Source organism: Scyliorhinus torazame, chromosome 17, assembly GCF_047496885.1.
Source record: "Scyliorhinus torazame isolate Kashiwa2021f chromosome 17, sScyTor2.1, whole genome shotgun sequence".
In the NCBI taxonomy this organism is placed as follows: domain Eukaryota; kingdom Metazoa; phylum Chordata; class Chondrichthyes; order Carcharhiniformes; family Scyliorhinidae; genus Scyliorhinus; species Scyliorhinus torazame.
The window spans coordinates 97,783,182-97,809,934 of NC_092723.1; positions in this window are offsets into that span (position 1 = coordinate 97,783,182).

Sequence of the window (26,753 nt, forward strand, 5' to 3'; positions counted from 1 at the left end):
TCCAGTCCCCTGTACCCGCAATCCAATGACAAAGCGGAGAAGGGCGTCCACATAGTCAAACGGCTCCTCTGCAAGGCTGCCGATGCTGGGTCCGATTTCTACCTCGCCTTGCTGGCCTATTGCTCTGCCCCACTGTCCACTGGCCTGTCGCCAGCCCAATTGTTCATGGGTCGTATTCTGAGGACGACGGTGTCGTCCATTCATGTCCCAGACCTCGTCCACGTTCCGCTCCTTCGACGGATGCAGCTGTCTCGTGCACAGCACAAGGCGGCTCATGACTCCCGTGCAGCTGATCTCCCGGCTCTGGCTCCAGATGACAACGTCCGCATCCATCTTCCGGATGGTGGCTGGTCTGTAACCGCTGTTGTCCTTCGGCAGGTGGCCCCCCGCTCGTTCCTGGTTCGTCTACCGGATGGCTCCATTCGGCCCCGCAATCGACGCGCCCTTTGTCTCGTTCCACACTCAATACGTGATCCTCCACTGTCGCCTCGCCCTCCTGCTGACCCTGCCATGGACTATGCAGAGATTCCTGGTCACTCTGCATCCTCCTCACTCTGACGCAGTCCAGCCCGCTCCTCAGCCGGCGGCCCCCGACCCACCCTTGAGGCAGTCAACCAAAATTTGTCACCCACCTCAGAGACTTAATTTGTGGACTTTGTGGACTTATAGACTTTCTGAAATGTTCTGTTCTTCCGTTTGGTCGTTTACATGGTTTGTATATAGTGTTCATCTCGTTATTCTTGTTGCATACTGTTTTTCTGCACTAGGCACCTTACCATGTAAATAGCTTAGTTCTCATGTCCATAGTCCTGTAAATATGTCTTTCGCACACACGTAGTTAGGGACATTCTCACCAGACACTATTTATTGCCACACATGTACATTCTTTTATAAAAGGGGGATGTCATAATATACACCAGTATATCATGGTGCAGACACACACACTGATGGACACACAGTGGGACCAATCAACACACACAACACAGCAGCCAATCACCAGTTAGAGCACACGCACTATAAAGACCGGGGGCATCAGAGTTCCAGCTCATTCGAGCAGCAGCTTCCTAGTAGGACAGAGCTCACAGCCTGCAGCACAGACATTCACCATGTGCTGAGTGCATCGACTGGTTAGGACAAAGCAAAGGTCTTTAGTTAAAGCTAGTATCGTATTGACCCACAGTGAGAGTATGTTAAACAGTTAATGATTCAATAAAATAGTGTTGCACTATTTCAAGTGTTGTGACCTGTATATGTTCCACGGATCCAGAGAGCCCAACACAACAGGGTGATCCATGAGCATGGAGAGAAGGCCAGCAGAATGCTTGCACAGCAGCTTAGAAAGAGGGAGGCAGCCAGGGATATAGGGAAAGTAAATGACGGAGATGGGAACCTGGTTGGAGATTCAGCAGGGGTGAATGAGGCCTTTAGGGATTTCTACAGTAGGCTGTACAGGTCGGAAACCCTGACGGCGCCGGAGGGGATAAGGCACTTCTTGGAGGGGTTGAATTTCCCAAAGGGGGTCGGGAAGCTGGTAGAAGGGCTGGGGGCCCCGATCGGGTTGGAAGAGATAGTGGAGGGTCTGAAGGCCATGCAGTCGTGTAAAGCCCTGGGGCCGGACGGGTACCCAGTGGAGTTTTATAAAGATTTCTCTGGGATATTGGGGCCGGTGTTGATGAGGATGTTAAATGAGGCAAGGTGAAGAAGGGTGCTGCCCCCGACGATGTCACAGGCCACGATTCCGCTGATTCTGAAGTGGGACAAGAACCCAGAGTTGTGTGGGTCCTACAGGCCGATATCCCTGTTGAATGTGGATGCCAAATTGCTGGCCAAACGTTTGTCCTCCAGGATTGGGGATTGTGTTCCAGACGTTATTGGGGAGAACCAGACGCTTTGTTAATGGTAGGCAGTTGGTGGCCAATGTAAGAAGGTTGTTAAATGTGATCATGATGCCACCGGAAGGTAGGGAGGTGGAGGTAGTGATCACAATGGATGCAGAAAAGGCTTTTGATCGGGTAGAATGTGATTATCTGTGGGAGATACTGGGACGGTTCGGATTTGGGCGGGGCTTTATTGACTGGGCCAGGTTGCTGTATCAGGCTCCTGTGGCAAGCATATGGATGAATAGGACAACATCGGGCTATTTCAGACTGCACCGGGGGACGAGACAGGGATGCCCCTCTCCCCACTGTTGTTCACGCCAGCTATTGAGCCATTGGCAATTGCTCTTAGAGCCTCAAGGGGCTGGTACGGTGTTATAACCTGCCTACTTACCATTGGCTGGGGACTAATGACTATCCCACAATCCTGTGTGGGAGTATGAGCTTCCCCAATGAGGGGGCGGAGAAACTCCTAGTATAAATAAAGCTGGCCAGTTCAGGAACCAGCAGGAAGGAGTATGTAGCAGAGGAAGTTACTGCTACTGTTATGTATATATGTTATAGTAAATAAATGTTATTACTTTGTATCTTTAAAACTCGTGCTGGATTCTTCGGGGCCCTTACAAAACTGGCGACGAAGGTTAAAGTGAATAGCTGTCTACACTGCTGAAGCCACCTCCCTGGATTTTTGTTGGATCCAGGTTGGAAGTTGTTTTCTATTATACCATGCCTCTGTACGGACGTTTGGATGTTTTTGATGCTGCGCTGGAAAGCTGGAACCAGTACACACAACGGATGCGTTACTATTTCCGGGCAAACAATATCACCGAAAACGAGCGCCAAGTGGTCATATTGCTCACCGCCTGCGGCCCGCATACGTTTGGGGTGATTAGGAGCCTTACGTACCTAGCTGCGCCGGACACCAAAACGTTTGATGAACTTGTGAATATAGTGGGGCAACATTTTAACCCAGCCCCGTCCACGATAGTCCAGCGTTACCGGTTTAATACCGCTGAGAGGACCCCTGGAGAATCCCTTGCCGATTTTCCATCCAGTACTGTGACTATGGTGAGACCTTGTCAGAAATGTTACGCGACCGTTTGGTTTGCGGTATTAACAATGCGGCCACCCAGAGAAAGTTGTTAGCGGAGCCAACATTGACTTTTCAACAGGCCATTCAAATAGTATTGTCCCGAGAGAGCGCAGAGCGAGGAGTACAGGAGCTACAGGGAATGGAAGTGCATGCCTTGGGGCGCAACACCTTCCGTCCAAAAACGTCCCCCCGCACTCCTGCGGTACCTTGGGCGAGGCAACGTCCGGACCGACCCCAGTGGCCGTCGGACATTCCTCCCCGAAGGGAGCCTTCTCCAGAGCCAATGGATGAGGAGCCATATCCGTGTCAGACTTGTAGGCGCCGACCCCGTCGCGGACGGCGGTCCTGGGGGCGCCAGAGGCGCCGTCGTTCTGACCGAAACTGGGACCAGCCCAGGGGCCGTAACTGGGACCAGTCCAGAGGCCGTACCTTCCATGTGGATGAACCTGCGGCGACTACTCCTGAGGATGTGGAGACGGAGGACGACTGCCTGCAGCTGCATTGTGTGGCAGCTCCCCGTGTGGCCCCCATTAAGGTGACAGTACGGGTCAATGGCCACCCGCTTGAGATGGAGTTGGATACTGGCGCAGCGGTCTCCGTGATCGCCCAGAGGACATTCGACCGCATCAAGCAGGGTATACAGACCCTTACATTAACCGACACACAGGCCAGGTTGGCCACCTACACAGGGGAACCATTGGACATTGCAGGAACTACGATGACCAGGAGGGGCGTTTCCCACTTATCGTGGTGCGCGGCCATGGGCCCAGCCTGTTGGGTCGGGACTGGTTGCGCCATTTGCTGTTGCAATGGCAGCACATCCTCCAAACAGTTTCTGAAGGGTTGACTGAGGTGCTAGGACGATACCCAGATGTATTCCAGCCTGGTTTGGGGAAAATAAAAGGGGCCGTAGTCCGTATCCAAGTTGAACCAGGAGCCACGCCGCGCTATTTCCGGGCGCGCCCAGTGCCTTACGCCTTGCTCGAGAAGGTAGAAGGGGAATATACACGGTTGCCCTTTGGAATATCCTCTGCCTGCGCAATTTTTCAACGTGTTATGGAGGGCATTTTGAGAGGTTTACCACGTGTGGCTGTCTACCTAGATGACGTTTTGATTACAGGGACGTCGGAGCAGGAACATTTGGAAAATCTGGAGGCTGTCCTTGGGCGCCTTTCGGAGGCTGGAGTCCGTTTACGTCGCACAAAGTGCGTACTTCAGGCAAAGGAAGTAGTCTACCTAGGTTATCGGGTGGACCGCGAAGGTCTGCACCCCGTCACAGAGAAGGTGCGTGCAATTTAACATGCCCCCGCCCCGACTGACACTTCGCATCTTGATTCTTTTCTCGGTCTCGTAAACTATTACGGGAAGTTCCTCCCCAATCTGGCAACTACGCTGGCCCCCTTGCACCTGCTGCTAAAGAAAAATCACACCTGGGTTTTGGGTCAGCCACAAGAAACCGCTTTCCGGCGGGTAAAGCAACAATTGTTGCCGTCTGGGTTACTAACCCACTATGATCTCGGAAAAAGGCCAGGAGCTGATACTAACAGACTTGCAATGGGCATCCAGGCGTGACCAAAATGAAAATGTTGGCCCGGAGTTATGTCTGGTGGCCAGGCCTCGACACCGACATTGCGAAGGTGGCCCAAAACTGCTCCATTTGCCAGGAGTATCAGAAGCTTCCGCCGGTCGTGCTCCTACATCACTGGGAATGGCCAGGGCGGCCTTGGGCACGGTTGCATGCAGATTTCGCAGGCCCTTTTCAAGGATCCATGTTCCTTCTACTAATTGACGCCCAGTCCAAATGGCTAGAGGTGCATAATTTTCATTTCATAGAATTTACAGTGCAGAAGGAGGCCATTCGGCCCTTCGAGTCTGCACCGGCTCTTGGAAAGAGCACCCTACCCAAGGTCAACACCGCCACCCTATCCCCATAACTCAGTAACCCCACCCAACACTAAGGGCAATTTTGGAAACTAAGGGCAATTTATCATGGCCAATCCACCTAACCTGCACATCTTTGGACTGTGGGAGGAAACCGGAGCACCCGGAGGAAACCCACGCGCACACGGGGAGGATGTGCAGACTCCGCACAGACAGTGACCCAAGCCGGGAATCGAACCTGGGACCCTGGAGCTCTGAAGCAATTGTGCTATCACACAAGGCTACCGTGCTGCCCACAATAAGATGCAGGGGACAACGTCCTGCGCAACAATCGAAAAGATGCGTTTATCGTTTAGTACGCATGGCCTCCCCGAGGTGCTGGTCACGGATAATGGCACTCCATTCACGAGTGAGGAGTTTGCGAGGTTCACGAAAATGAACGGCATACGCCATATCCGCACTGCCCCTTACCACCCGGCTTCAAATGGGTTGGCAGAGCGCGCAGTGCAGACATTCAAAAGAGGCCTAAAGAAGCAGTCTTCCGGATCAATGGACACGAGACTGGCTCGTTTTTTGTTTACGTACAGGACCACCCCCCATGCAGTGACTGGGGTAGCTCCCGCAGAACTCCTAATGGGCTGGAGACTTCACACCCGCCTTAGTATGGTTTTCCCGGACATTGGCGCAAAAGTACGTCGCACACAAGAACGGCAGGGACAGGGATTTTCTCGGCATCGGCCGATTCGGCAGTTTGCGCCCGGTGACCCAGTGTTCGTTCGGAATTTTGCTGGTGGTGCCCAATGGGTTCCTGGTGTAATCTTTCGCCAAACGGGCCCTATATCTTACCAAGTGCAAGCCCAGGGTCGTCTCCAGCGAAAACATGTAGACCACGTTCGGTCCAGAAGACTATCCCCTCAAAAGATCCCCCGCCCCCAGAGCTCATTTCTACAGCCGCAGAGACCAGAGACAAGGGAAGGTAGTCCTCACAACCTTCCACTGGTGCCTCACTCGAAGCCTGCGCAGGTCGTTACGGGACCGAATGGAGATAGAGACGCTGACATGACGGAGGCAGCAGACTCTGACTCCAAGATGGAGACACAGGATGCATTAGAGGGGGAATCCTCGGGTCCACAGGCCGTGGATGTACAACCGTTGCGCCGTTCATTACGGAAGCGCCGGTCTCCGTCTCGTTACACGCCGCCTGATCCAGCGCCGTGTGCAAATGGTGTCCAGCCTGCGGCCAAACGAGTCCGACGCCCTCCTTCGCCAGGGTCTTCGGTGGATTCCTTGGACTTTGGGGGGGAGGGATGTTATAACCTGCCTACTTACCATTGGCTGGGGACTAATGACTATCCCACAATCCTGTGGGAGTATGAGCTTCCCAAATGAGGGGGGCGGAGAAACCACTAGTAAACTCCTAGTATAAATAAAGCTGGCCAGTTCAGGAACCAGCAGGAAGGAGTATGTAGCAAGAGAAGTTACTGCTACTGTTATGTATATATGTTATAGTAAATAAATGTTATTACTTTGTATCCTTAAAACTCGTGCTGGATTCTTCGTGGCCCTTACAAAATACGGGGAGGGGGAGCGGGTGTGGAGGATGGAGCACAGAGTCTGCTCTATGCAGACGACCTACTTCGGTATGTATCGGACCCAATAGAGGGGATGGAAGAAATTATGAGGATTCTCGGGGAATTTGGCCGGTTTTCGGGGTATAAGCTAAATATGGGGAAAAGTGAGATGTTTGCGTTCCAGGCGAGGGGACAGGAGAGGCGATTAGGGGAGCTGCCGTTTAGATTAGTAGGGGGATGCTTTAGGTACCTAGGCATTCAAGTGGTGTAGGAATAGGACCGGCTAGTAGACCAAATGAAGGACGATTTTCGGAGATGTGACGCGCTTCCGTTGCCACTGGCTGGGAGGGTGCAGCCGGTGAAGGTGACGGTCCTCCCGTGATTCCTGTTTGTATTTCAGTGTCTCCCCATAATTATTCCGCAGTCCTTTTTTAAACGGGTCAACAAAGTGATCTCTGGCTTTGTTGGGCGGGCAAGACCCCGCGGGTAAGGAAGGTAATGCTTGAGCGAAGTCGGGGGCAGGGCGGACTGGCGCTGCCAAATTTTAGTAAACTATTACTGGGCGGCTAATATAGCCATGATCAGGAAGTGGGTGGTGGAGGAGGGGTCGGCATGGGGAGCGTATGGAGGCGGCTTCATGCAAGGCTACCAGTCTGGGGGCGTTGGTAACTGCGCCTCTGCCGTTCCCGCCGGCATGGTACTCCACCAGCCCCATGGTGGTGGCGGCCCTGAGAGTCTGGGGGCAATGGAGGAGACATGTGGGAGCAGAGGGAGTATCGGTCTGGTCCCCAATCCGTAATAATCACTGGTTTGCCCCGGGAAGTATGGATGGGGGGTTCCGGATATGACAGAGAGCAGGGATTGAGAGGATGAGGGACATGTTTATAGAGGGGAGCTTTCCGAGTATGAGGGCGCTGGAGGAGACGTTTGGGTTGGCGAGGGGAAACAAATTCAGGGATCTGCAGGTGCAGGACTTCCTTCGTAAACAGGTGTCAACCTTCCAGCTACTACCGCTAAGGGGGATTCAGGACAGTATAGTTTCCAGAGGGTGGGTAGGAGAAGGGAGCGTCTCGGACATTTACAAGGAACTTTTGGGGTCAGAGGAGATGCAGATCGAGGAGCTGAAGCGCAAGTGGGAGGAGGAGCTGGGAGGAGAGATAGAGGATGGTCTATGGGCGGACGTGTTGAGTAGAGTCAAAGAGTCCGCAACATGGGCTGGTTTAGCACACTGGGCTAAATCGCTGGCTTTTAAAGCAGACCAAGGCAGGCCAGCAGCACGGTTTGATTCCCGTACTAGCCTCCTCGAACAGGCGCTGGAATGTGGCGACTAGGGGCTTTTCACAGTAACTTCATTTGAAGCCTACTTGTGACAATAAGCGATTTTCATTTCATTTCATTTTCATTTCATTTCATTTTTCAGATGTGCCAGGCTCAGCCTGATACAATTCAAGGTCGTTCATCGGGCTCACATGACAGTGGCCCGGATGAGCAGATTCTTTGGGGTGAAAGACAGGTGTGCAAAATGTGCGGGAGGACCAGCGAACCATGTCCACATGTTCTGGACATGTCCGAAGCTTAGGGGGTTTTGGCAGGGGTTTTCAGATGTCATGTCCACGGTGATTTTCGGGGTGTCAGGAGACCCTGGTATCCAGGAGGAGAAAGAGGCAGACTTCGAGCCTTTGCTTCCCTGGTAGCCCGGAGACGGAAACTATTAGCTTGGAGGGACTCAAAGCCCCCGAAGTCGGAGACCTGGCTATCGGACATGGCCAGCTTGCTCTGTTTGGAGAAAATCAAGTTCGCCTTCAGAGGGTCACTGTTAGGGTTCGCCCGGAGGTGGCAGCTGTTCGTCGACTTCTTCGCGGAAAATTAATCGTCAGCAGAAGGGGGGGGTTAGTTTAGCTTAGAGTAGGGGGTTAATAAAGGTGGGACCGTAAGGAAGGGAGACGGCTTTTGCACTATGTTTATAGTTTCATGTACATTGTTTATTTTGTTGTTGTTACAATACCAAAAATACCTCAATAAAATGTTCATTAAAAAAAAGATACACCTGCCAGACACTAACCCACTTCCACATCATAAACCTGCCTGACATGTGTCTCGCCTCTACAGTCCTTTGTACACAACATTTACCTCCAGGACTCAGTTCCTCCTGAGCCCCAGGCAGTCCGACCAAAATTAATTTAAAATAAATAACTTGTAGCAATGAAGGCCTGCTGCCTCTTGTAAAGATTTTACATGCAATCCTGATTGTGGATGGTCTGGGCAGTTTGGTGTTGGGTTTGAGATTTAAACATCTTTTACTTCTCACCCACACACAATTTACCCAATTCTTGGGAGTTAAAATTAGGATGTGCCATCATGTGGTAAAAACTGGAATTATACTGCAGTGTGTGTCGTGTTTCAGATGCTTTCAAAAACTGGAACCCAGACTGACAGGTACAGAAACGTAAATTATGTCACAATCAATTTGTTTCCCAATTCCTCGTCCCAATTCAAAACCAGCTTCTTCCCTGCTGTTACCAGACTCCTAAACAACCTTCTTATAGACTCCCGAATGCTTCACCCGAGACTGTGTCTAGGTATTTACATTGTGGACCTTGTGTTGTCCTATTATGTATTTAATTTTAATTTTATTTATTTTCTGTACTTAATGATCTGTTTGAGCTGCTCGCAGAAAAATACTTTTCACTGTACCTCGGTACACGTGACAATAAATAAATCCAATCCAATCTATCACCTTGGCTGCCTACTCCTTAATGCCTTTGCCAAGGAAAAATGTATCACTCTCAGATTTAATTGAGCCAGTATTGACTTCTTTTAGTTGCAGCAAGTTCCACACTTTCATCGTAGTTTTCATGAAGAAGTGTTTCCTAGTTCATTCCTGGATAGCCTTGCTCTGATTTAGGGCTATGCCCCCTTCTCCAATGCTTCCCAACAATCCAAAGTATCCACCCATCAATATCTGAAACACCTCAATTAAATCACCCCTTAACCTTCCATATTCCAAACCAAATTGGTTGAGTCTCTTCTCAGAACCTAGCCCTGGAACACGGGCAACATTCCCATAGTGGTTATGTTACTGGCCCAAATAATTGAGAAACTAGAACTAATGATCTGGAGACATGAGTTTACCCCAACCAGGGTAGCTGGGGAATTGAAATTCAATTAATTAATTCAATCTAGATTTTTTTTAAATCTTGAACCAATAATGGTGACCATCAAACTACCAAAGTATCTTTAAAAACACATCTGGCTCACTAACGCCCTGTGAGGAAGGAAAACAGCCATTCTGACCAGGCTGGCCTACAAGTGACTGCAGACCCACAGCAATGTGGTTGACTCTTAACAGCCTTTCTGACATGACGGAGCAAGTCACCAAGTTTTATGAAACCACTATGAAAATGTCTAAGAAGACCAGAAGAACCATTTGCATATATCAATCAAGGGGGCCGCTTTGTCTTGGAGGGGAGCAAGGATCCACCCTTGGGGAAGTGTCGAGGTATCAATCCTTGAGGGTCACCACAGGTAATGGTACGGAGCAGGAAGAGAAGCCATTGTAAGTAATAAGATAGATAAGAATGGAACCAGCAGAGAGCAGTAACACCCAGCTGAACAAGAGCGCGAAGTGTTTAAGGAGTATCGTGTGATCAACAATGGCAAAGGCTGCAGATAGGTTGAGAAGGATATGGAGGGAAAGTTTATCTTTGTCATAGTCAGACTGAATGCATTTTGTGACCTTGATATGAATTGTTTCAGTAATGTGATACAGTGGAAACTTGATTGGAGGAATTCAAATGTGGAATTCTGGGAAAGCTGGGAATGGATTTGAGAGGCGATAGCACTTTTAAAGACTTTGGAGAAGAAAAAGATGTTGGAGATGGGACAGTAACTTGCAAGGACAGAAGGGTTGAGAGTTGTATTTTTGAGGAGTAGGGTGACAATGGCAGATTTAAAAGAAAGATAACAACAGCTGAAGAGAAAGAACCATTTACAATATTGGCTAACAAGAACCAGGAAGAGAAGTTGGATGCTGGACAATAAAACAGGGCGAGGGTAAATAATAATCTTTATTAGTGTAAGCTTACACTAACATTTAAATGAAGTTACTGTGAAAATCCGCTAGTCATCACACTCCAGCGACTGTTCGGGTACACTGAGGGAGAATTCAGAATGTCCAATTCACCTACCAAGCACATCATTCGGGACTTGTGGGAGGAAACCAGAGCACCCGGAGGAAACCCTTTCAGACACGGGGAGAAGGTGCAGACTCCGCAAAGACAGTGACCCGAGCTGGGAATCGAACCTGGGACCCTGGCGCTGTGAAGCAACAGTGCTAACAACTGTGCTACCGTGCTGCCTAATTGAGCGAGCAGGAGATGGATCTCATGCACAAGATTCGCACAGAGACAGCCTGCGGGGAGACAGGAGAAAAACTGGAGAAAGATATGAGTTCATAGAACATAGAACATAGAACATTACAGCGCAGTACAGGCCCTTCAGCCCTCGATGTTGCGCCGACCTGTGAAACCACTCTAAAGCCCATCTACAGTATTCCCATATCGTCCATATGTCTATCCAATGACCATTTGAATACCCTTAGTGTTGGCGAGTCCACTACTGTTGCAGGCAGGGCATTCCACACCCTTACTACTCTCTGAGTAAAGAACCTACCTCTGACGTCTGTCTTATATCTATCTCCCCTCAATATAAAGCTATGTCCCCTCATGCTAGACATCACCATCCGAGGAAAAAGGCTCTCACTGTCCATCCTATCCAATCCTCTGATCATCTTGTGTGCCTCAATTAAGTCCCCTCGAAACCTTCTTCTCTCTAACGAAAACAGCCTCAAGTCCCTCAGCCTTTCCTCATAAGATCTTCCCTCCATACAAGGCAACATTCTGGTAAATCTCCTCTGCCCCCTTTCCAATGTTTCCACATCCTGCCTATAATGCGGTGACCAGAATTGCACGCAATACTCTAAATGCGGCCGCACCAGAGTTTTGTACAGCTGCAACATGACCTCATGGCTCCGAAACTCAATCCCTCTGCCAATAAAAGCTAACACACCATACGCCTTCTTAACAACCCTCTCAACCTGGGTGGCAACTTTCAGGGATCTATGTACATGGACACCGAAATCTCTCTGCTCATCCACACTGCCAAGAACCTTACCATTAGCCCAGTACTCTGTCTTCCTGTTATTCCTTCCAAAATGAATCACTTCACACTTTTCTGCATTAAACTCCATTTGCCACCTCTCAGCCCAGCGCTGCAGCTTATCTATGTCCCTCTGTAACTTGTAACATCCTTCCGCACTGTCCACAACTCCACCGACTTTAGTGTCATCTGCAAATTTACTCGCCCATCCTTCTACGCCCTCCTCCAGGTCATTTATAAAAATGACAAACAGCAGTGGCCCCAAAACAGATCCTTGTGGTACACCACTAGTAACTGGACTCCAGTCAGAACATTTCCCATCAACCACCACCCTTTGTCTTCTTCCAGCTAGCCAATTTCTGATCCAAACTGCTAAATCTCCCTGAATCCCATGCTTCCATATTTTCTGCAGTAGCCTACCGTGGGGAACCTTATCAAACGCATGACACACAGTTAATGGAGGGAAGCAGCAGAGGCAGCTGATTGGATGTTGTCAATCTTAGTGTTACTCCATGGGCTCCTCGTACCTGTTGGAAGTAAGGATGGAGGAGACGGGGGAGAGAGGTTTAGGAAGATGGTTGATGGTTTATAGACAAGAAAAAAAGGCAGGAGTTATCACTGCATTCCAGATGATCCTGGAATAGTGATCAGTTTTAGCACATAATTGTGTGGGTGGTCAAGCAGGATCTGGTAGTGGATGCTGAAACCAGTGCTCACCATATCGGTTAAATTATGCATCCCTCGGACATAAAGGTGCAGAGAACAGGCATTATCAAGGCATGGCCAGGTGTGAGAGAGGAACGGTTTTATTAGTGAGTAGGACATCAAATATGGATCAACAACAATAGTTCATTGTAACTGGAGGTCAACAGGAAGTTTTCACCTTTAGGCATTGAAGGGATGTCAGCAGAAATGATACAGGAGGAAAATACAACTTAGATATTATGGAAAATAGTCAGTTTCCCTGGAAATACTACCATTTATACATGAATCTAACACATGACCAAATCTATCTCTTACCACCAGTTCAGTTACTGACTGCACAGCCCCACCTGCTGGATTAGACACTTCACAACGTCTTTTATCCTGTGTGGTGATCTATCTGAAGAAGAATGTCGAAAGATAATTGGATCAGGAATAAGAATAGATCACATTCACACTGTACTGGAAGGAATTCCCTTTAACTTCTTCAATTTCTTGAAGGAAATAAATAATGGGAAGTAAAGAGCCCCGGTGGACAGAAAATTCATCCTGACTCTTCAAGACAACCAAACAAAACACAATATTATAATCAATCTTTTGTTCAAACTCAACCTGCTTCCCGCCACAAATGTTCTGAATACAGAAGTGTTTTAAGACAAAAAGAATCTCAAGGGACGAATAACTACAATTAACTCAGAAACTGCTGGAATAAAAGCAAAATACTGCAGATGCTTAAATCCATAGAATGCTCGTCGACTGGGAATGAGCGGTGAGGGAGCGTTTAAAAGCACCTCCCCGTTGTTAGTGGCGAGCAGCTGAGGCACGAGTCGGGCGAATCAGACAGCGAGGGAGCAAGTAATGTCGTGGGGACTCATTTTTGATTATGGCCGTCATCTCGTCAATGCGGCCGTCGTGAAACTCCCCGCCAAACGCTCCCAAAACTGGACTTTAGGCCCGATTCTCCGGCCTCGTTACGCTCTCACTCAAATTAAACGAGGGTGGTGAATATTGGGAGAGGCCAAAAACGAGAGCCATGCCAGACGCCAAACAATTTGCGATGCAACCAGCCCACTCCCGTAGGCGAAATCGGGATCTAACAAGTATCACTACTTACATAGAACATAGAACATAGAACAGTACAGCACAGAACAGGCCATTCGGTCCTCAATGTTGTGCCGAGCATTGTCCGAAACCAAGATCAAGCTATCCCACTCCCTATCATTCTGGTGTGCTCCATGTGCCTATCCAATAACCGCTTGAAAGTTCCTAAATTGTTCGACTCCACTATCACAGCAGGCAGTCCATTCCACACCCTAACCACTCTCTGAGTAAAGAACCTAACCTCGGACATCCCTCCTATATCTCCCACCCTGAATCTTATAGTTATGCCCCCTTGTAACAGCTACATCCACCCGAGGAAATAGTCTCTGAACGTCCACTCTAGCTATCCCCCTCATCATCTTATAAACCTCTATTAAGTCGCCTCTCATCCTCCTCCGCTCCGAAGAGAAAAGCCCTACTTCCCTCAACCTTTCCTCATAAGACCTATCCGGCAAACCAGGCAGCATCCTGGTAAATCTCCTTTGCACCCTTTCCAATGCTTCCAAATCCTTCCTATAATGAGGTGACCAGAACTGCACACAATACTCCAAATGTAGTCTCACCAGGGTCATATAGTTGCAGCATAACCCCGCGGCTCTTAAACTCAAGCCCCCTGTTATAAAACGCTAACACACTATAAGCCTTCTTCACGGCTCTATCCACTTGAGTGGCAACCTTCAGAGATCTGTGGACATGAACCCCAAGATCTCTCTGTTCCTCCACATTCCTCAGAACCCTGCCGTTGACCCTGTAATCCGCATTCAAATGTTTTCTACCAAAATGAATCACCTCTCACTTATCAGGGTTAAGCTCCATCTGCCATTTTTCGGCCCAGCTCTACATGATATCAATGTCTCTTTGCAGCCTACAGCAGCCCTCCACCTCATCCACTACTCCACCAATCTTGGTGTCATCAGCAAATTTACTGACACACCCTTCAGCCCCCTCCTCCAAGTCATTGATAAAAAATCACAAATAGCAGAGGACCCAGCGCTGATCCCTGTGGTACACCGCTGGTAACTGGTCTCCAGTCTGAAAATATTCCATCCACCATCACCCTCTGTCTTCTATGTGATAGCCAGTTACTTATCCAATTGGCCAAATTTCCCTCTATCCCACACCTCCTTACTTTCTTTATGAGCCGACCATGGGGAACCTTATCAAACGCCTTACTAAAATCCATGTATACGACATCAACTGCTCTACCTTCATCTACACACTTAGTTACTGCCTCAAAGAATTCAATCAAATTTGTGAGGCAAGACCTACCCTTCACGAATCCGTGTTGACTATCCCGGATTAAGCTGCATCTGTCCAAATGGTCATAAATCCTATCCTTCAGGACCTTTTCCATTATCTTCCCGACGACCGAAGTAAGACTAACTGGCCTATAATTACCAGGGTCATTCCTATTCCCTTTCTTGAACAGAGGAACAGCATTCGCCACTCTCCTGTCCTCTGGCACTATCCCTGTAGACAGTGAGGACCCAAAGATCAAAACCAAAGGCTCTCCAATAACATAGATTAACATAGAATTTACAGTGCAGAAGGAGGCCATTCGGCCCATCGAGACTGCACCGGCTCTTGGAAAGAGCACCCTACCCAAGGTCAGCACCTCCACCCTATCCCCATAACCCAGTAACCCCACCCAACACTAAGGGCAATTTTGGACACTAAGGGCAATTTAGCATGGCCAATCCACCTAACCTGCACATCTTTGGACTGTGGGAGGAAACCGGAGCACCCGGAGGAAACCCATGCACACACGGGGAGGATGTGCAGACTCCGCACAGGCAGTGAGCCAAGCCGGAATCGAACCTGGGACCCTGGAGCTGTGAAGCAATTGTGCTATCCACAATGCTACCGTGCTGCCCCTGAGGCTACTTAAACCCTATTTCCATGCAATTAATGAGAGCCACCCCATAACCAACAGCCTCCCGTCATTCAGCAGCCTCCCAGCAAGTGCTCACACTGGCGCCGATTGGAACTCCTTTTGAAAAACGTGAACAGGGCAGAAGGGATTCTGTGGGGAGCCGAGGTGGTGAGTAGCCATCTTTGCTCACAGGCATAGAGCCAAGGGGTGCTGGGATTGCCACCCCAGTGCTCGGTGGGTACTCTCAGCTGGGGGTGGGGGACCCTCTGCAGGGGCCACCATGGGAGGGGGAGGGTGGAGGCTAGGGGGGTAACTGGGGGACAATCACTCGCAGCATCACCATACCAACCCTGGATCATGTTTACCCATTCCGGGGACAATCCTTGTCCCTGCCCGTCTGCCGCAATGACCAGCCATAACCACCACCGACTGCCGAGGCCTCTGGCCATGTGGCTGAAGGCTATTGCTAATAGGGAATTGGCAATCATGGCTAAGTGGACACTTCACACAACCCAAGTGGATTTCCATGGGTAGGCAGGCCATGTATCCTGTGAGAGTCATTGCTTAGCATCTCAATCACACCTTGTTGCATGGCCACTGTGCTTGAACACTGCGGAAGGCAACACCACACATGCAGCAGCCAAGGTCCGAACACCCAGGGGATAGGACACAGCTCCGGGGATATGCCCTTGGCGGGAGGGGATGTGTGCGGAAGGGGGAGATGCCTGGAGAGATGGGCCAAGGGTTCAAAGGTCAGCCCACATTAGAACATAGAACATAGAACAATACAGCGCAGTACAGGCCCTTCGGCCCACGATGTTGCACCGAAACAAAAGCCATCTAACCTACACTATGCCATTATCATCCATATGTTTATCCAATAAACTTTTAAATGCCCTCAATGTTGGCGAGTTCACTACTGTAGCAGGTAGGGCATTCCACGGCCTCACCACTCTTTGCGTAAAGAACCTACCTCTGACCTCTGTCCTATATCTATTACCCCTCAGTTTAAAGTTATGTCCCCTCGTGCCAGCCATTTCCAACCGCGGGAGAAGGCTCTCACTGTCCACCCTATACAACCCCCTGATCATTTTGTATGCCTCTATTAAGTCTCCTCTTAACCTTCTTCTCTCCAACGAAAACAACCTCAAGTCCATCAGCCTTTCCTCATAAGATTTTCCCTCCATACCAGGCAACATCCTGGTAAATCTCCTCTGCACCCGCTCCAAAGCCTCCACATCCTTCCTGTAATGCGGTGACCAGAACTGTACGCAATACTCCAAATGCGGCCGTACCAGAGTTCTGTACAGCTGCAACATGACCTCCTGACTCCGGAACTCAATCCCTCTACCAATAAAGGCCAACACTCCATAGGCCTTCTTCACAACCCTATCAACCTGGGTGGCAACTTTCAGGGATCTATGTACATGGACACCTAGATCCCTCTGCTCATCCACACTTTCAAGAACTTTACCATTAGCCAAATATTCCGCATTCCTGTTATTCCTTCCAAAGTGAATCACCTCACACTTCTCTACATTAAACTCCATTTGCCACCTCTCAGCCCAGCTCTGCAGCTTATCTATATCCCTCTGTAACCTGCTACATCCTTCCACACTATCGACAACACCACCGACTTTAGTATCGTCTGCAAATTTACTCACCCACCCTTCTGCGCCTTCCTCTAGGTCATTGATAAAAATGACAAACAGCAACGGCCCCAGAACAGATCCTTGTGGTACTCCACTTGTGACTGTACTCCATTCTGAACATTTCCCATCAACCACCACCCTCTGTCTTCTTTCAGCTAGCCAATTTCTGATCCACATCTCTAAATCACCCTCAATCCCCAGCCTCCGTATTTTCTGCAATAGCCTACCGTGGGGAACCTTATCAAACGCTTTGCTGAAATCCATATACACCACATCAACTGCTCTACCCTCATCTACCTGTTCAGTCACCTTCTCAAAGAACTCGATAAGGTTTGTGAGGCATGACCTACCCTTCACAAAGCCATGCTGACTATCCCTGATCATATTATTCATATCTAGATGATTATAAATCTTGTCTCTTATAATCCCCTCCAAGACTTTACCCACTACAGACGTGAGGCTCACCGGTCTATAGTTGCCGGGGTTGTCTCTGCTCCCCTTTTTGAACAAAGGGACCACATTTGCTATCCTCCAGTCCTCTGGCACTATTCCTGTATCCAATGATGACATAAAAATCAAAGCCAATGGTCCAGCAATCTCTTCCCTGGCCTCCCAGAGAATCCTAGGATAAATCCCATCAGGTCCCGGGGACTTATCTATTTTCAGCCTGTCCAGAATTGCCAACACCTCTTCCCTACGTACCTCAATGCCATCTAATCTATTTACCTGGAGCTCAGCATTCTCCTCCACAACATTATCTTTTTCCTGAGTGAATACTGACGAAAAATATTCATTTCGTATCTCGCCTATCTCTTCAGACTCTACACACAACCATCTACAACCGTGTTGGTTCGTTTGTATATCGGAACACCCAACACGACATGATACCAGGATTGGAAACTCCCCAGCAACTGTGAGACCTACCTACACATCTTCAGAGATCCGCCATCCTGCACCATGGAAAACATCAGCCCGCCGCAGCCGCTCCAAATTGCTGGAAATCTCAGCGTCAACTGGAAGCTGTTTAAACAGCGCTTCCAGCTCTTCAGACTCCACACACAATTTCCCATCCCTGTCCTTGACTGGTCCTACTCTTTCCCTAGTCATTCGCTTATTCCTGACATACCTATAGAAAGCTTTTGGGTTTTCCTTGATCCTTCCTGCCAAATACTTCTCATGTCCCCTCCTTGCTCGTCTTAGCTCTCTCTTTAGATCCTTCCTCGCTACCTTGTAACTCTCCATCGACCCAACCGAAACTTCACACCTCATCTTCACATAGGTCTCCTTCTTCCTCTTAACAAGAGATTCCACTTCCTTGGTAAACCACGGTTCCCTCGGTCGACGCCTTGCTCCCTGCCTGACCGGTACATACTTATCAAGAACACGCAGTAGCTGATCCTTGAACAAGCCCCACTTGTCCAGTGTGCCCAACACTTGCAGCCTACTTCCCCACCTTATCCCCCCCAAGTCACGTCTAATGGCATCATAATTGCCCTTCCCCCAGCTATAACTCTTGCCCTGCGGTGTATACTTATCCCTTTCCATCATTAACGTAAACGTCACCAAATTGTGGTCACTGTCCCCAAAGTGCTCTCCTACCTCCAAATCCAACACCTGGCCTGGTTCATTACCCAAAACCAAATCCAACGTGGCCTCGCCTCTTGTTGGCCTGTCAACATATTGTTTCAGGAAACCCTCCTGCACATACTGTACAAAAAACGACCCATCTATTGTACTCGAACTATATCTTTTCCAGTCAATATTTGGAAAGTTAAAGTCTCCCATAATAACTACCCTGTTACTTTCGCTCTTATCCAGAATCATCTTTGCCATCCTTTCCTCTACATCCCTAGAACTATTAGGAGGCCTATAAAAAACTCCCAACAGGGTGACCTCACCTTTCCTGTTTCTAACTTCAGCCCATACTACCTCGGAAGAAGAGTCCCCATCTAGCATCCTCTCCGGCACCGTAATACTGCTCTTGACTAGCAGCGCCACACCTCCCCCTCTTTTGCCTCCTTCTCTGAGCTTACTAAAACATCTAAACCCCGGAACCTGCAACATCCATTCCTGTCCCTGCTCTATCCATGTCTCCGAAATGGCCACAACATCGAAGTCCCAGGTACCAATCCATGCTGCCAGTTCCCCTACCTTGTTTCGTATACTCCTGGCATTGAAGTAGACACACTTCAAACCACCTACCTGAACACTGGCCCTCTCCTGCGACGTCAAATCTGTGCTCCTGACCTCTCTACTCTCATTCTCCCTTACCCTAAAACTACAATCCAGGTTCCCATGCCCCTGCTGCATTAGTTTAAACCCCCCCCAAAGAGCACTAACAAATCTCCCCCCCAGGATATTTGTGCCCCTCAGGTTCAGATGTAGACCATCCTGTCTGTCGAGGTCCCACCTTCCCCAGAAAGAGCCCCAGTTATCCAGAAATCTGAATCCCTCCCGCCTGCACCATCCCTGTAGCCACGTGTTTAAATGCTCTCTCTCCCTATTCCTCATCTCACTATCACGTGGCACGGGCAACAACCCAGAGATAACAACTCTGTTTGTTCTAGTTCTGAGCTTCCATCTTAGCTCCCTGAAAGCCTGTCTGACATCCTTGTCCCCTTTCCTACCTATGTCATTAGTGCCAATGTGGACAACGACTTGGGGCTGCTCCCCCTCCCCCCCTAAGGACCCGGAAAACACGATCCGAGACATCACGTACCCTTGCACCTGGGAGGCAACATACCAAACGTGAGTCTCTCACGCTCCCACAAAATCTCCTATCTGTGCCCCTGACTATAGAGTCCCCAATTACTAATGCTCTGCTCCTCTCCCCCCTTCCCTTCTGAGCAACAGGGACAGACTCCGTGCCAGAGGCCCGTACCCCATGGCTTACCCCTGGTAAGTCGTCCCCCCCACAAGTATCCAAAGCGGTATACTTGTTTCTCAGGGGAACGACCGCAGGGGATCCCTGCACTGACTGCTTTTTCCCAGTCCCTCTTACAGTTACCCACCTATCTCCAATCTTTGGTGTAACTAATTCCCTGAAGCTGCTATCTATGACCCCTTCTGCCTCCCGAATGATCCGAAGTTCTTCCAACTCCAGCTCCAGTTCCCTAACTCGGTCTTGGAGGAGCTGGAGATGGCAGCACTTCCTGCAGGTAAAATCAGCAGGGACACTAACTGCATCCCTCACCTCAAACATCCTGCAGGAGGAACATTGCACTCCCTTCCCTGCCATTCCTCTAACTTTCTACCAAGATCTGGCTAACAATTAAATTACATTTTTAATAAAAAATAATAATAATATAATAAAATATGGTACTTACCTCAGACCAATGGGTTTTATTATTAGGTTAGAGGAGGAGGGCGGGTGGGAGACACTACACGTGTAGTGTCTCGGGTTTCCTCTCCACCAGAATTTATTGGTGAGGGTCTTCCCAGACGTCCGCGGGTCGATTTCCTGTTCCCGTCTAAAACACTAATTAAAAAAAAAGAAAAATTCTCAGCTCCTGCTGAAATTGACTAACCAGCCAGCTCCACTCCCGCCGAACTCGACTGGCCTGCCCCTGCAAAGACAAGTGCTTTTAAAGGACAGACTTACCTCCCAGCAGCCACTTCCGCACTGCTCCCGCTGAAACTGACTCACCAGCTGTTCTCCCGCCGAAATCGACTGGCCTGCCCCTGCAAAGACAAGTGCTTTTAAAGGACAGACTTACCTCCCAGCAGCCACTTCCACACTGCTCCCGCTGAAACTGACTCACCAGCTGTTCTCCCGCCGAAATCGACTGGCCTGCCCCTGCAAAGACAAGTGCTTTTAAAGGACAGACTTACCTCCCAGCAGCCACTTCCACATTGTGGAAGAAAGTGACAGAGGCATCATACTGGTTGAGCACAAGGGTGTTTAATGTGGAGTACATGTCCCCACTCTCCCGATGGTGCCACCCCCCCAACCCCCACCCCTCCCTCCCCATCCCATACCTACCCCCTTACCTCCACCCCCTGCCCCCCTCCCCCGGTATCCTCAGTGATCCTCATTGCTTACCTCTACCACTCTATCTATGTGTTTGCCAATATGCACATCTGAGGTGGGGGCAGCCTGCTGTTTAACTCGTCCCATGCCCTTCAATGCCCCTGGCGGGTGTCCTCTGGTGGCTCTGAGGCCGGAGTCCACAGGCTGGTTCGAGCCCCGGCTGCCCCTGCATTATCTGGCTCTGATAGCCCTGGTGGTTACCCATGGTCTGCGCACTTGGCGATGCTCCTCAGTGACTTGGGCATGCTCTGCAGTCCTTGTCAATGTCCACCTGTGACTGGGACAAGCTCTACAGCACCTTGGCCATTCTCACCTGAGAGTGAGACATGTCTCGCAGAACCCAACAAGATCGGCCTGGTACTGGGTGACATCCCCCAGCGAGGCAAACATTCTGCTGAGACCCTCAGCCATGGCCGTCACCGAATGCCCGGCGCCTTGGACACTGTCACTCATGGTGCTGAAGTCGTCCTCTCCACTAAGATACCACCCTAGCAGAGTTGGCCTCTGTGCCACGCATTGCTGCGCCCAAAGCCTCTGAAACGCCTCCTTTCGGCTATGGATCTGCAAGAGTGTCACTGACATCTCCCTCTGAACATCCCGGCTGCTCCCTGTCGTTTCCAACAGCTCTGGGTAACCCTGTTCCAGAGGTTCAGCATCCGGCTGGGGCCCAGTCGGGTCCTGGGATCCAGCAGACCTCTGACTGCTGTCTTGCCTGGGCATTCCTGCCTCCACCTGATGTACATCAGCCGCAGTGTGGAGCTCACCAGATTGTGTCCCAGAAGCCTGTCCACTAACATATCCCACCAAGGTGTGTGAATCTGCGCTGGTGGAGGGTGGTGATGACAGCTGTGCTGCGACTATAAAGGTGGCATCCTCGAAGCTCATCTCCGAGGTGTTCTCCTGGGAGGCTGGAGAGGGTGCCTCCCGGAATGAGCCAGCACCATCGACTGGAGAACCTGCGGGAGAATGGATATGTGGTCAGTGGGAGGGATAGGTCAGTCAGTAAGGCAATAACAACTCATGATTGACTTGTTCCCTGGGTGGAACCTGGTGGTTCCTCGCTTCTGCAGCGTCCGCCAGATTGCGCAAGGGTGACCACCCTGTCCTCGGCCACACCAGTCACCTTCAGGGCACGCTCCTCGAAGGAGGTGAGGATTCTTAAGTCTGGCACCCCTCTGCCAGTCTGGGCCCTTTCCCAACAATTATGGGAGAGCTTTTCCTGAAGAGACACAGAGGGGGCATCATTAGCCAAACGCATGGTTCACAATGGTGGGAAGGGGAGGGTGTAAGGGGAGGGTTGGGGTGGTTCAAGGGAGAGGGGAGTGGAGGGAGGGTTGGAGGTTACATGGGGAATTGGGGGTGTATGCTCCCTATGGGGAAGGATGGGGGTCGTTGGTGTCTACTCACTCGTGCTGCCCGATGTAGGTCCTTTTGTTCTCCTGGTCACACTCCCCTCGCTCACAGCTGCCGCCACCTCATCCCAGGCAGCACGGGCTGCCCTATGGCTGACCCTCCGGGACCCTTGTGGGACCAGGACATCCTTCCTGGCCTCCACTGCATATAGTAGCCTCCCCAGGTCAACATCCCCAAATCTTGGGAATGGTCTCCTCAGCACCATTGTTGGGAGCTGGCTGGGTTGGCTGAGCAAGTGCAGCTTAAGTGCTGCTCGACCTTGTTAGCAGGGGGCTGGCGAGAGTGGGCCCGGCGAATCAGCTGGCGAGCCTTCATTTGCAGCAAAAAGCCCGTGAGGCTCATTAAGTGGACCAATTAACGTTGAATTGTGTTGCCGGCCTCGGTGGGCCAAGCCAGGAAGCTCACAGCAATTCCCACTCGCTACCACACTGAGAAATTGTTCCGGAGAATCGCACCTTTAACTTTGGTCAGCTGAATCGCGCCTGTAGTTATTGTTAATGTAAGATAGAGGGCGTTCCAAGGTTGTGAAAGCATTGAAAATTATGTACATCTTTCTTTCTTTACAACAGGACAAACACCTAAATCTCTTTCCCCATGGCAGTGTAATCATGCTGAGAGAGAGAGGGCAGATCTTTGGCAGGGTTCAAGAGACCACTGAATGCAGACACATGGGGCAGGATTCTCCATTGCCGACGCCAATATCGTAATCAGTGATCGGACAGAGAATCTCTTCCGACGCCCAAATTCTGGAACTGTCCCATCAGATTGGAGGGTAGCTCACATCACTCCAATATTCAAAAAGGGAGGTAGAGAGAAAGCAGGGAATTATACACCAGTAAGCCTAACATCAGTAGTGGGGAAAATTCTTGAAGCCATTATAGCACTTTATAGACTTTATAGCGGAACATTTAGAAAGCAGTGGCAGGATCTGTCAGAGTCAGCATGGATTTATGAAGGAAAAATCATGCTTGACAAATCTGTTGGAATTCTTTGAAGATGTGACCAGTATAGTTGACAAGGGGGAGCCTATTGATGTGGTATATTTGGACTTTCAGAAGACGTTTGACAAAGTCACGCATAAGAGATTATTGTACAAAATTAAAGAGCGTGGGATTGGGGGAAATGTATTGAGGTGGATAGAAAACTGGTTGGCAAAGAGGAAACAAAGAGTAGGGATTAATGGGTCCTTTTCAAATTGGCGGGCAGTAACTAGTGGGTTCCACAGGGATCGGTGAAGTGACGCCAGCTATTCACAATATATATTAATGATTTGGATGAGGAAAAAAATGTAACATCTCAAAGTTTGCAGATGATACCAAGTTAAGTGAGAGGGTGAATTGTGACAAGGATGCAGAGATCCTACAGCAAGATCTGGACAGGTTGGGCGAGTGGGCAAATCAAGACAGATGCAGTATAATTTGGATAAGTGTGAAGTTATTCACTTTGGAAGCAAAAACAGGAAGGCAGATTACTACCTGAATGGTTGTAAATTGGGAGAGGGGAGTGTGCAGCGGGACCTGGGTGTCCTTGTGCACCAGTCGCTGAAGGTAAGCATGCAGGTGCAGCAGGTGGTAAGGAAGGCTAATGGCTTTCATTCTGAGAGGTTTCGTGTATAGAAGCAGGGATGTGTTGCTGCAATTGTACAGGGCCTTGGTGAGGCCACACCTGGAGTATTGTGTGTAATTTTGGTCTCCTTCCCTGAGGAAGATGTTCTTGCTCTCGAGGGAGTGTAGTGAAGGTTTACCAGACTGATTCCAGGGATGGTGGGACTGTCATATGAGGAGAGATTGACTAGGTTGGGATTGTTCTCGCTGGAGTTCAGAAGAATGAGGGGGAATCTCATAGAGACTTAAAATTCTAACAGGACTAGACAGGGTAGATGCTGGGAAGATGTTACCAATGGTGGGTGTGTCCAGAACTGGGGGTCACAGTCTGAGGATTCAGGGTAAACCATTTCGGACAGATATGAGGAGACATTTCATCACACAAGTGAGCCTGTGGAATTCATTATCATAGGAAGTAGTTGATGCTAAAACATTAAATATATTCAAGAGGTGGCTAGATATAGCACTTGGGGAGAATGGGATCAAAGGCTATGGGGAGAAAGCCGGATTAGGTTATTGAGTTGGATGATCAGCCATGATCATGATGAATGGCGGAGCAGGCTCGAAGGACCAAAAAGGCCTCCTCCTGTTCCTATCTTCTATGTATCTAGGTAAGCCTCACAGCCTCAATCCTTGCACACATTACCAGCTATTCAACTGTGGCAGTCACATCACCCAAACACATTACACCAGATTCACTGACACATCCCTCTCTCTTTCTTACAGGACCATATGTCCTGTCTCCCGTTCAGCTCTGCCTGAGGAACTGGCACGTTTTCATGTGAATATCCTTCATCAACTCTAAGTATTTAAGAAAGCGCACCAATCAAATTAATGCGACATGTTAACTGACCAGTCTAATTGTACAGCTTTAACCCACCTATTCGTTATATGGTATGAGTGAATCAAATCCAGCATCTTCTGAAATGAAAACAGAAAATGCTGGATAAACTCAGCAGATCTGTGGATCCTTGCTAAAAATAATTGCCCCTTCGCGTCCGAAGATGTGCAGGTTAGGTGGGTTTATGGGGATAGGGCGGGGCACTGGGCTTAGGTAGAGTGCTCTTTCAGAGGGTCAGTGCAGACTCAATGGGCCAAATGGCCTCCTACTTCACTGTAGGGATTCTATGAATTCCAGCATCTGCAGCATTTTGCTTTAATTCCAGCATTTTCTGAATTCATTGTAGTTATTAATCCTTGCAGATTATTTTTGTCTTGAAACACTACACTTCTGTATTCAGAACACGAGAATGTTTCTGGCGGGAAGCAGGTTGAGTTTGAACAAAAGATTGATTGTAATATTGTTTTTTGTTTGGTTGTCTTGAAGAGTCAGGATGAATTTTCTGTCCACTCGGGGCTCTTTACTTCCCATTATTTATTTCCTTCAAGAAATTGAAGAAGTTAAAGGAAATTCATTCCAGTACAGTGTGAATGTGATCTTTTCTTATTCCTGATCCAATTATCTTGGGTTGTAAAACTTCTTACTGTGCTCACCCCGGTCCTACGCCAGCATCTCCACATCACAATTATCTTTTGACATTCTTCTTCAGATGGATCACCACACAGGATAAAAGACGTTGTGAAGTGTCTAATCCAGCAGGTGGGGCTGTGCAGTCAGTAACTGAACAGACGATAAGAGATAGATTTGGTCATGTGGATTCATTTATAAATTGTAGTATTTCCAGGGAAACTGACTATTTTCCATATTATCCAAATTGCATAGTGCAGGAAGAGTTTGGACTGTCGTTTAAAAAGGCGCCCTGATCTCCCGGTCCCCGACTCGACCTCCGGATGTCCCCCAATGCCCCAACTCACCTGTTCTGGGGTCTTCAAGTCTCCCCCACCTCATACAGGCAGGGCACCCGGGCCCAATCCCTGGGCACCTTGGCATTGACAGCCTGGCACCCTGGCAGTGCCACCAGGGCACCTTGGCAGTGTCAGGGTGGCACACAGGTCACACAGCCAACATCCTCAGCTGGCACTGCCAGGGTGCCCGTCTGGCAATGCTAAGGTGCATCCTCCAACCACCTGGGAGTCCCCTCCCTCCAAGTGCTGTTCCGCTTGATCCCCATTTGCGGGGACCAATACAAAATGGCTCCCGGCTGCAGTCTCCTCTGATGTGTTGGGTGTTCTGGATCACATACAGGTCACCAACACTTGAAATAGTGCAACACTATTTTATTGAATCATTAACTGTTTAAACATACTCAGACTGTGGGTGAATACGATACTAGCTTTAACTAAAGACCTTTGCCTTGTCCTAACCAGTCGATGCACTCAGCACATGGTGAATGTCTGTGTTACAGGCTGTGAGCTCTGTCCTCCTAGCTAGCTGCAACTCGAATGAGCGGGAACTCTGATGCCCCCTGTCTTTATAGTGCGTGTGCTCTCACTGGTGATTAGCTGCAGTGTTGTGTGTGTTGATTGGTCCCACTGTGTATCCATCAGTGTGTGTCTGCACCATGATATACTGGTGTATATTATGACATCCTCCCTTTTATAAAAAATGTACCTGCGTGGCAATAAAGAGTGTATGGTGAATGTTCCTGACTACGTGTGTGCGAAATATTTACAGGACTATGTACATGAAAACTAAGCTATGGTGCCTGGTGCAGAAAAACAGTGTGTCACAAGAATAACGAGATGAACACTATATACAAACCACTTGAACGATTAAACGGAAGAACAGAACAAATCAGAAAGTCCATAAGTCCACAAAGTTCACAAATTAAGTCTCTGAGGTGGGCGACGAATTCTGGTTAATCGCCTCAAGGGTGGGTCGGGAGCCGCCGGCTGAGG